This window comes from Tasmannia lanceolata, unplaced genomic scaffold, assembly GCF_043159265.1.
Source record: "Tasmannia lanceolata isolate RefF3 unplaced genomic scaffold, GAP_Taslan_0.1 ptg000018l, whole genome shotgun sequence".
NCBI classification, from domain to species: domain Eukaryota; kingdom Viridiplantae; phylum Streptophyta; class Magnoliopsida; order Canellales; family Winteraceae; genus Tasmannia; species Tasmannia lanceolata.
The window spans coordinates 62661339-62673546 of NW_027518695.1; positions in this window are offsets into that span (position 1 = coordinate 62661339).

The following is a 12208-nucleotide window of genomic DNA, read 5'->3' on the forward strand; positions in this document are numbered from 1 at the left end:
CCCGGATGATTTGGCAGATTCTTTCTTTATTCTTTTCGGGTATATATACATTGGTTTATCCTCTTCTGGTGGATTTTATTTTGGCTATACACATGGTTACACATCTTTTTTATTTGATTAGTGCTAATAGGGATCCTGTACCTTTGGTTAAAGCATCCACAAACTGCAAAATAGTGGAAATGCTGTTATAGAACAATGACCCTCTCAAGTCCCAACAAAATCAATTTCCTAAGTATGAGGTACTCTCAAGTCATAATAAAATTCTAAAGTCTCTCTCTCTCTCTCTCTCTCTCTCTCTCTCTCTCTCTCTCTCTCTCTCTCTCTCTCTCTCTCTCTCGTGTATGCATTGTTGCGTGCCTTTTCCAATGTTTGAATCACTACAAGAAATACACTCATTGGCGACAAGCAAATCAGTTGCAGAAGTCACAAAATTTGTCGTTATATCTTTTTAGCTACATAATATGTTATGTCACAATAGTTGGCATGGGTAAATCAATATAGACCAAGCTTTTGTGGTAGTTAACTAGTAATTAAAGGTTGATATAATCAGCAAAAAACTAACATAAGCCAACAAAAAGGGTATGAGGAGCCATTTGAAAAGGTGAGAAATGACATTATCAAAGCTAGGGGCCGAGTATCTTTTCCCTTTCGAGATATTGAGAAAAAAGGTTTAGAGTAGTAGTACTTCCCAATAAATAAATCATTGAGTATTAATATGACAGAAAAAAAAAAAAAAGACTTTCACGCTTGCATGTGCTATATCATTTTAAGCTTAATGTTGATTTAATTTGCTTTTCCGGGTGAACACACAACTAAGGGAAAAGGCATTCACTTACCAGGAAACACTAATTGACTCTGGGATAGGATATAAACAGAATAGGAACCCCTGCCATTTGAAAAGGTGAGAACTGCCTTTATCAAAGCAAGGGACCGAGGATATCTTTTCCCTTCCGAGATATTGAGAAAAAAGGGTGAGAGTAGTAGTACTTCCCAATAAATAAATCATTGAGTATTAATATGACGAAAAAGGACTTTCATGCCTGCATGTGCTATATCATTTTAAGCTTAATGTTGATTTAGTTAAATAGAAATTTAATCTTAATGACGATTTAATTACTCCTTATTTGAAGCAAAAGTCAAATATCATTTCGAAACTCCATTCAGATCTTTTAAAAATTCCAGGAAATATATCTGATCTTTGGGATGTATGCCTAGCTTTTTAGAAATATACGGTCTTGTGTCCCTTAGTAGGCAACTCTATCAATTTTTTAATCCATAGTTGGGAGATTCGGAAGAGGAAACCTACAATTAAATTTGATCCAAATTTAAGACAGAGGCTGTTGATTGGGGTTTATAGTTAATCCTTTTTTATCCACTGTAAAAGATTAAATATTGATTATCAATTTAATTAGTTTCTTAACACTATAAAGGAATGATCACAAGTTAAGAATATGAGAGCTTCCATTATGTCTAAACTGTGTAATTAAGTCGCAACATTATGGAGTTTGATGAAGATTTTGAAGCATAATTTCTAGACTCGCTTAAATCTGTCAAGAATTGAAATAACAAAGATTTGAAGGGATAAATTGACTCCCTTATAATTGGAATTGATAGGGAATCATTGATGAAGATTTTAAAGGATAAAACCTCCAAACTTTCAGGCACAATCTAGAATCGCGTCCACGAAAAAGATTCGAAGAGATAAATTGACACTATTACAACTCCGACTTATTTGACAAGACAAAGATTCGAAGGGATAAATTGATTCCATTATAATTTGATTTGATTGACAATCATTGACGAAGATTCTAAAGGATGAAACCTCTGAACTTACATGCACGATCTAGGATGGCATACAAATCAGAGCTCTCTTGTGTCAAAATTACCAAAAATGAACTATCCACCCTAGCATCTATAATGACAACCGGAGACCCCTCTATTGAACACGCACATGCACACACTCTTATTAAAGACCTAAGAGAACTCTCTGAACTTCCCGGATTGACGTAAACACCCCATACGTAACCAAAATAACACCACCTCGTCCCCAAAAAACCTCTCGATAATCAGTGAACTAACCTAAACTCCTAACTTCTCCTACAAATGTAAACACTCCCTGAATAACCACATTAACTCCATAAAATATTGCATTAACATAATAATTATTAATTAAAGTTTCACACTACATCTAATCAACGTTCACAGTTTAACTCTCTATACTCCTTCGGGATCACCATAAAATTTTGTATTCACATAGTAATCACTAATTGAACTTACACAATACATCTAATCAACATTACTTGAAAGTGAGCCATATTGTCATTGTCAAGAGAGAGAGAGAGAGAGAGAGAGAGAGAGAGCCATATTGATCAATTCGGCCTATATCCAAAATTTTGGACCAAAATTTTGGATTTCGGTGAGGACCGAAAGCGAAATGTTCCAAAACTGAAATTGCCGAAATTTTGGAAATTTCAGTCGAAAGTTTGGGAAATTTGGCAAAATTTAAGATTTTATGTTACTTTTTTATTCCTTTACAGAATTTCAGCCGAAATATCGACCCAAATAACGTCATTTCGAGCGCCCGGTACCGAATTTCGGCCAAAATTTTGGGACTTTCGGCTAAAATTTTAGTTTCGGATAAGACTGAAATTACCTCCGAAATTGAAATTTAAAACCATGACTATACTACTACGAGATGATAATCAAATTAACTATAAGAGACATAGGGACCACCTCATAGTAATTCCTTCCCCATAAGAAGGGCATTTTGGTAATCAGCTTGCACCAGCTTAACATACATCAAGTGCATTTTGGTACTTCTCACAAAACAGTAAATCCAGACTGCGGTGTTGATAAATTCTCATCAAATTTAGGATAATTTGAACCCCTTGAACGTGAATTGATGTGGCTGATTTTTCATGTTTTTTCACCTTAAATGGTGCGAATTATCCTCTAGGGAATGCGAATTTATCATCGCCAAGGAGGAAACACGACTCGTCGCACTTATAAATAGCGAACAGAAAAAACGTATTCAGAACCTGAAAACGTCAGAGAGAGCTTTGTGTGTGTGTGTGTGTGTGTGAGAGAGAGAGAGAGAGAGAGACAGACAGACAGACAGAAAGAGAGAGAGAGAGAGAGAGAGAGAGAGAGAGAGAGAGAGAGAGAAATAGAGGAGTCAGAGAGAGTATTTGAGCTCTGTCCTCTGAAATTTTATAGTTCCCGTCCGATCATCAGATTTCGGCGAAAAACAGTAGTTTTTTGGCAGGTATAATCTTTTGTTCTTTTCTTGCTATTAGCTCTTTTTTCCCTGCGGCATGTCTCGCTTTGATGTATTTTTACTGTATCTATTAGGTTTTGGTATCGAATATTCTTGCGATGAGAAGGATGCTTTGAGTGTTATGTTATGAGAGCTGAGAAATCTTCATTTTTAGGGAGAAAATCTCGAGATCAGTTTTTTACTACTATGTCATGTTGTTTGATTTCAAAATCTACGGTTTGTAGTTGTTGCATGTTTAGTAAGATTTGTTTTCTCTGTTAGTCTTTTTATTTTGATGTTGGCTCAAGTTTGCAGGGAGAAAATCTTAAGATCAGTTTCTTACTACTATGTCATGTTTTTTAGATGCCTTGATTAGTTTAATTTCAAAATCTAGAGTTTGTAGCTGTTGCATGTTTAGTAGGATTTGTTTTCTTTGTTTTTGTTTTTTATTTTGATCTTGGTTCGAGTTTGCATGACGTGCAGGAATGAGGATCTACTCATGGTTTTAAATTTCGTGGATTTTAGATCGAAATTTTGGGTTGATCGAATTTCGATCAACCCCGAAACCGAAATCGCAAATACCCAAAACATTACACGATTTCATCCGAAATTTCATTTTTTCCGAAATTTAAGGAAAATCATCCAAAAAAAAATTTTAATTATTTAATATTTTCCCAAAATTTCAGCCAAAATTGCTGAAATTTCAGCTATAAGATAAATATTATATTTAACGGTTTCATGAAATTTCTGCCGAAATTTTGGTTTCGGTGAGAAGCAAAATGCATTCTGAAACCTAAATTTGAAACCATGGAACTATTACATATTTTAATTCTATGTATTTAATTTTTTTATTATTTTATTTATCATTTCTTTATCTTATTTGTATGCTCGTTCATGATTCCGTGGTTTATTTGAGTACTATTCTTGGCAAGTGATTGGGCTAGAAAGAATGATCTGATGTTATTTTTTCTTTCCTTTGAATCCATGCCTTGTATTTTTTTTCATTTTTCTCATCTTTTTCTTCTTTTTTGTTTTTGTTTGGACTTTGGGGTTGGCCCAATTAAGTTGTCCTATTAAGGAGTTTGGCCCAACTCAAAAGAGGCAGTTGCCCCCTTATGCTACAAGTAGCTCTGCCCCTGCTTGTGCCTTATTTTGGGGAATTTCTTGAAGGGATTTGTTAGAATATGTGGGATCCAACTGTTAGATTGGGTTAAGATATCACCGTTGGATCATCATGGTCGTAGATTAGGTAATTTGGGTAAACGAGGCAACTAGATGAATTAGGCAAGTGGATTAGAAGCCGCAAGCAAGAGAGATTAGGAAAGCAGATTTGATTAGGTAGATTTGATTATGATTATTTCCTTCTTAATTATCTTGATTCCATTCCATATTTATCATGTAAATGCTCTATATAAGCACACATTGATCCTCTTGTAAATGTATCCAAGTTTAGCGAAAATTTTTGATTTTATCAACTTTATCAGGATTGGTTCAGGCTTCAAATTGTACATCTTTGAGAGAGAAATTTGTTTGTGAGGTTTGTGAGCTATCCACCCTTTTTAGAGTGTTTTGCATTTTCATTTCCCTTACAATCACTTTGTATCGGTGGTGTAACCCCAAATGGAAATAGGTAAATCTTTGTAGTTCATCATTGATCTATTCATATCTAATTAATGAAACGCCCTATTCCAAGGACATTTATCCAAAAACCTTTCTATTGGGGACAAAAATAGAGCGACATAAATAATCGTATGTGGTCCGTCAAAAATAGAGCACCAGACGTAAGAGCATGTGGTATGTCACCAACTGCAACAACATGTTTGATACCGTTTTGATTGACGAACGCAATCACTAGGGTTGTGGAGGAAAAACAAGAAGTAGAATTTATGCCAAAATTTTAGAAAAGCTTTTCTTATTCAACTAAAACTCCCATTAGAGATGTTTGGGGCACTTTTAATAGAGCAATACAAGAGAGAAAAATGTTAAACCTAGGCGACTAACTAGTTTAGGGAAATACAAACTTATGAATAACTTAGTAACTCACAAACACATTAATTAGCCTAGGAATTTACTAACACGGTCCACTAAAATAGTCATATCTCACTAACTACTTATCCGATTTTTGTGTGCTTATACTCTTTAGAAACATATTTATAAGAGCTATCACTTTCAAGTTCTCCATTTTTTCCAAATTCTTTCATCTAGTATCCCAACAATTAGCTTCAAAATCGAGTAGAAACATTTTAGCTGGAATGCACCTGCATCAATCTCCCCCAGTTGAATGACAATTCATCCCTGAGTTGATTGGGTCACTTTCATGATATGGAGTAAGATAAGAAATATTGAAAGTAGCTAAAACGCCGTAATCACCATCTAATTCGATCTTAAATGCATTATCCCCAATTTTCTGGACCACATGAAAAGGAGCATCTGCACGATCTTGAAGTTTGCCAAACTTCACTAGATCAAGAAAACACGTCAATTTGTGAAGGTGAAAAACGGAAAAAAATTTGGACGTTAATGCCCGTCCATTTTAACCTCCACAAATCGAAGGGTTAGGATGATCCTGTAAGCCCAAGGCTGCACATGGGTTCAATCATTCACCTTACCTTCTTGTTTTGATGCTACAAAACACAAATTGATTAGCAGTGTCAGACTAATGTGTTGGTTTAAGATGTTGTGCTCTACACAGGAATTTGATATGCTATATCGCCATTACACAACTCAACACAACACATGACTTGTGGATCAAGGATCAAAGGAACCAAGAGCTTGCACCTACATTGGAGTCATACTCATTTGAAGATGCTCAAGTAAAAAAGCTCATCATGAAGATCCCACAAGTTCCAAAACAAGTGTCAAGAAGAAGCTTTGAGTTAAACAACTCATTGGTGACACCTCATGCACCTCACAACATGCAGTGAAGATTGGAGGATATCACAAGAGCCAAGACAAGGTCAAGATGTTCACTCAAGCCGAAGAAGTCCAAGAAAGTGCAAAGGAGCCAAGACATTCCTAGAAGACTCAAGGTTCTTATTTTTAGAATGTATTTGGAGTCCTCTTGATTTTATATAAAATGCACTTTCAAAAGGTTTTCAAAATGGTTTTTATACTTAACATTTTACATCTTTGAAGACCATCAACACACCCAAAAATGTGTTTGAAAACCTTGGACTAAAGCCCAAAGACCATAGCCCAAAAGCCCCTGGATTTTAAAGTTAAAAATGAAATCTCACTCAGGGCATAGCCCGGGCGACCGCGTGATGGAACCTGGAAATCCAGGCCATCTCGAAATCTATCGGGCCGGTCGACCGGGACAAGCCGGGCGACCACGGATACGTTTCTGTTCAAAGCAGAAACAATCTAGTATGGTGTGGGGGTCGACCTCCATGGGTCCGGTGGACCGCGATAATATTTTGAGCGAAAATTAAATTCAAACAGTAAGCCCTTGTCAGGCGACCGCCATTGGGCCGGTCGACCGCGCCGGTATGAATTTTGAATTTCAAATAAAGAGCCCGATAAGGGCGGACGACCACCGTGCCTCGGTCGACCGCCGCGACAGGAAAATAGATCCGTTGGGGCTTTCGCAGTTTGACTTTTTTAACCCTGTAAATTACAGGTTTACCCCTAAACGGTAATATTTCCTTGTGGGCTATATATACACTATCTAAACCTTTCTACACAACCTTTGTCAAGATAAAATCTCATCTTCTTGAACCTAAACTTTGATAAGAAAGGTTAAACCTCTCTGAATTTGCAATTTTACATTCTATCAAGAGGATCTCCATAGGCTTTACATTTCTATATATTCTTTGGAGAGTTTGTGAGCTTACAACTTTGTAATCCGCCTATCAAGAGGCATTGAGAGTTTCTTTTCTTTTTATTTCTTCATTCTATGTTTGAGGGTCTCTGATTTGGCCCGGAAAGAAAGGTAAATCAAGTGTACGAGGAAGGTATCCTCAGAAAGGCTTCGTGCAGAAAAGGGTGTGATCCCTTTGAAGAAGGAGTTGGTGTAAGGCTTTGAGATTCGTCCTTTGAAGAATCTTAGTGGATAGTGAAGAATCCTAATGAGAAATAGTTGGAAGAGTGGAGTAGGTCAAGTCGTGACCGAACCACTATAAATTTTGTGCCTTGTGGATATTTTCTTATTCTCCTTCTCATTTGCACATTGTGGTGATTGGTAATCTCTAACTCAACTTATATCTATGCTTTAATTAAACAAGGGTTAGTGAATGCATGCTTAAAGTAACATCCAAACCCTAACTCTTAATATCTTTATTAATTGATCAAGGGTTAAACATGTTAAGGCTTAATTGGAAAATTGATTTTAGTAATCCAATTAATTAAGCCCCAAATTTTTAATTAGCCAATTCACCCCCCCCCCCTCTTGGGTTGTCACCTTGTATTTCAGATCCTATGGAGATGATTTTTAGGGCATACCCCATTTATGCTAGGGCCGATCAAATGAATGATTTACATCACCCAAACTATGTGTGCCCACCCCCTATTTCTAGTCGACGAACTAGATAAATTTATCTAGTCAGCCAACTAGAAACGCTTTTACCCATTTATTTCTAGCATATATATATATATATATAAGAAAAATGTCAGTGCGCTCGAGGGCATATAGCTTATAAGTGCTCAAGAGTGAAAAACACATGGGACCCACATTTGTAGGGATGATCCAAAGAATTCATTTGAAAGGCCCTTACATAGATAGGGTGTGTACCAAAAATCGGTTTCATAGGATCATCCTAGGGTGTCCATTTGTGGAGGTTAAAATGGACAGGCACTGTTTCTCCACAAATCTGCCCATTTTTTCCCTCCTCAAATGGAAGAGTTAGGATGAGACAATGGAGCTGATTTTTTGTGGACATCATATATATATATATATGTCTTCCTCTAAACAATTTAAGATGCACCAACTGATTTTCTGGCTATGTTTGAGCCTGATCCAGTACAATTTTTGGACCATATTACATTGGTCCAAATTAGATCCAATTGATTCAACTATTGTACCCATGTCTTGTAAAATGAAGTTCGGACCTTGTGGGTCTATCAAACCCTCTGGTCCACGGACACCCTACTAAATTTGTTAAAATGCCTTCTAAGAAGATAACGCCATACGGATTATATCACCACGTTTCAATGCATGACAATAGTTGTGCCAGATATTGTTTGGTTGTCAACACAAATGGCATCCTCGAAGATAACGTCTTACAGATTATATCACCACGGTTCAATGCACGCCAATATCTTTGCCCGATATTGTTTGGCTGTCAACACAAATGGCATCCTCAAACATAACGTCATACAGATTATATCTCCACGTTTCAATGCACGCCAATATCTTTGCCAGATATTGTTCGGTTGTCATATTTATTAGCGTCACCGAATGTATCGTCAATTTTAATGGCATTTTTCCTATATAACAAGGCCCCTTGCCCTACCTCTACCTAAGCCTTTTCTACTTTCTTTAGATAGTTGTCATGCCAAGTCTCCAAACCAAGCCTTTTTTGGTATCGTGGTCCATTTCCATCAACGCCATAGAAGTTGAGAATTTGTGGCAGGGTTATTCCATACGAGGTTCTTGTAATGATCCAATCGAGAGAGAACTTGCCAAACGGCACTATGGAATGGGTGATATAGGAAAAGAAAATGTGGGGACATCACAAGCAAACCTGATGCAGTCCCTCCGGAGAGCGTGCCACCATCCTGTGCTGATGATCCACCGGTTGTTGCTACTCCATCTGTACCTCCACAGACAGATTCTCTTGTTGCACTGATAGTCTATGATGGAGGCGACTCTTCAGAATATTTTCCTTCCCTATCATTATAGACATGTTTATTCTTTTAGTTATTTTCTGGATGATTTGGCAGATTTTTTCTTTATTCTTTTTGGGTATATATACGTTGGTTTATCCTCTTCTGGTGGATTTTATTTTGGCTATACACATGGTTACACATCTTTTTTATTTGATTAGTGCTAATAGTGCTCCTGTACCTTTGGTTAAAGCATCCACAAACTACAAAATAGTGGAAATGCTGCTATAGAACAATGACCCACTCAAGTCCCAACAAAATCAATTTCCTAAGTATGAGGTACTCTCAAGTCATAATAAAATTCAAAAGTCTCTCTCTCTCTCTCTCTCTCTCTCTCTCTCTCTCTCTCTCTCTCTCTCTCTCTCTCTCTCTCTCTCTCTCGTGTATGCATTGTTGCGTGCCTTTTTCCAATGTTTGAATCACTACAAGAAATACACTCAGTGGCGACAAACAAATTAGTTGCATAAGTCACAAAATTCGTCCTTATATCTTTTTAGCTACATAATATGTTCTGTCACAATAGTTGGCGTTGGTAAATCAATTTAGAGCAAGATTTTGTGATAGTTAACTAGTTATTAATGGTTGATATAATCCCCAAAAAAACTAACATAAGCCAACAAAAAAGGTATGAAGAGCCATTTGAAAAGGTGAGAAATGCATGATCAAAGCTAGGGGCCGAGATATCTTTTCCCTTCCTAGATATCGAGAAAAAATGGTGAGAGTAGCAGTACTTCCCAATAAATAAATCATTGAGTATTAATATGACAAAAAAAGACTTTCATGCTTGCAAGTGCTAAATCATTTTAAGCTTAATGTTGATTTAATTAGCTTTTCCGGGTGAACACACAACTAAGGGAAAAGGCGTTCACTTACCTGGAAACACTAATTTGACTCTGGGATAGGATATAAACATAATAGGAACCCCTGCCATTTGAAAAGGTGCGAACTGCCATTATCAAGAAAACCCGTCGATTTGAGAAGAGGAAAAAAGGACAAATTTTTACAGGTTAATGCCTGCCCATTTTAACCTCCACAAATCGAAGGGTTAGAACGATCCTATGGAGATGATTTTTTGGGCACACCCTATCTATGTCAGCGCCCATCAAATGAATGGTTTACATCACCCAAACTACGTGTGCGCACCCCCTATTTCTAGTCGATGGACTAGATAAATTTATCTAGTCGGCCAACTAGAAACACTTTTCTCGATATATATATATATGAGAAAAATGTCAGGGCATATAGCTTACAAGTGCTCAAGCGCGAAAAACACATGGGGCTCACATTTTTAGCGATGATCCAAAGAATTTATTTGAAAGGCCCTTACATAGAGAGGGTGTGTACCAAAAATTGGCTTCATAGGAACATCCTAGGGTGTCCATTTGTCGAGGTTAAAATGGACAGGCACTGTTTCTCCACAAATCTGCCCATTTTTCCCTCCTCAAATGGAAGAGTTAGGATGAGACAATGGAGCTTATTTTTTGTGGACATCATATATATATATAGCTTCCTCTAAACAATTTAGGATGCACCAACTGATTTTCAAGCTATGTTTGAGCCTGATCCAGTATAATTTTTGGGCCATATTATATTGGCCCAAATTAGATCCAATTGATCCAACTACTGTGCCCATCTCTCGTAAAATGAAGTTTGGACCTTGTGGGTCTATCAGACCCTCTGGTCCACGGACACCCTACTAAATTTGTGAAAATGCCATCTAAGCAGATTAAGCCCTACGGATTATATCACCACGCTTCAATGCTTGCCAATAGTTGTGCCAGATATTGTTTGGTTGTCAACACAAATGGCATCCTCAAAGATAACGTCATAAAAATTATATCACCACGTTTCAATGCATGCCAATATCTTTGCCCGATGTTGTTTGGCTGTCAACACAAATGGCATCCTCAAACATAACGTCATATAGATTTTATCTCTACGTTTCAACGCACGCCAATATCTTTGCCAGATATTGTTTGGTTGTCAGATTTATTAGCGTCACTGTATGTATCGTCAATTTCGATGGCATTTTCCCTATATAACAAGGCCCCTTACCCTACCTCTACCTAAGCCTTTTCTACTTTCTTTAGATAGTCGTCATGCCAAGTCTCCAAACCAAGCCTTTTTTGGTATCGTGGTCCATTTCCATCAACGCCATAGAAGTTGAGAAGTTGTGGGAAGGTTATTCCATACGAGGTTCTTGTAATGATCCAATCGAGAGAGTCCTTGCCAAACGGCACTATGGAATGGGTGATATAGGAAAGGAAAATGTGGGGACATCGCAAGCAAGCCTGATGCCCAACAAAATCAATTTCCTAAGTATGAGGTACTCTCAAGTCATAATAAAATTCAAAAGTATCTCTCTCTCTCTCTCTCTCTCTCTCTCTCTCTCTCTCTCTCTCTCTCTCATGTATGCATTGTTGCTTGCCTTTTCCAATGTTTGAATCACTACATGAAATACACTCATTGGCGACAAACAAATCGGTTGCAGAAGCCACAAAATTCATCGTTATATCTTTTTAGCTACATAATATGTTCTGTCACAATAGTTGGCGTTGGTAAATCAATTTAGAGCAAGATTTTGTGAAAGTTAACTAGTTATTAAAGGTTGATATATTTCCGAAAAAAAACTAACATAAGCCAACAAAAAAGGTATGAGGAGCCATTTGAAAAGGTGTGAAATGCCATTATCAAAGCTAGGGGCCCGAGATATCTTTTCCCTTCCGAGATATTGAGAAAAATGGGTGAGAGTAGTAGCACTTCCCAATAAATAAATCATTAAGTATTAATATGACAAAAAAAGACTTTTATGCTTGCATGTGCTATATCATTTTAAGCTTAATGTTGATTTAATTAGCTTTTCCAGGTGAATACACAACTAAGGGAAAAGGCGCTCACTTACCTGGAAACACTAATTTGACTCTGGGATAGGATATGAACAGAATAGGAACCTTTGCCATTTGTGGACACCCCTATTTTGCTCCGCTTTAATCAACAAAGAAGTTAGCATTTTCCCATCAGTTTTTCAGTGTTTTGCATTTCCGTGTTCGCCTCTTATGTTTTCTCAATCTTTTCGGTCATTTCCACGGTGTTTCGCATTTTTCCACCAAGTGTTGAGAAGGGTTATTC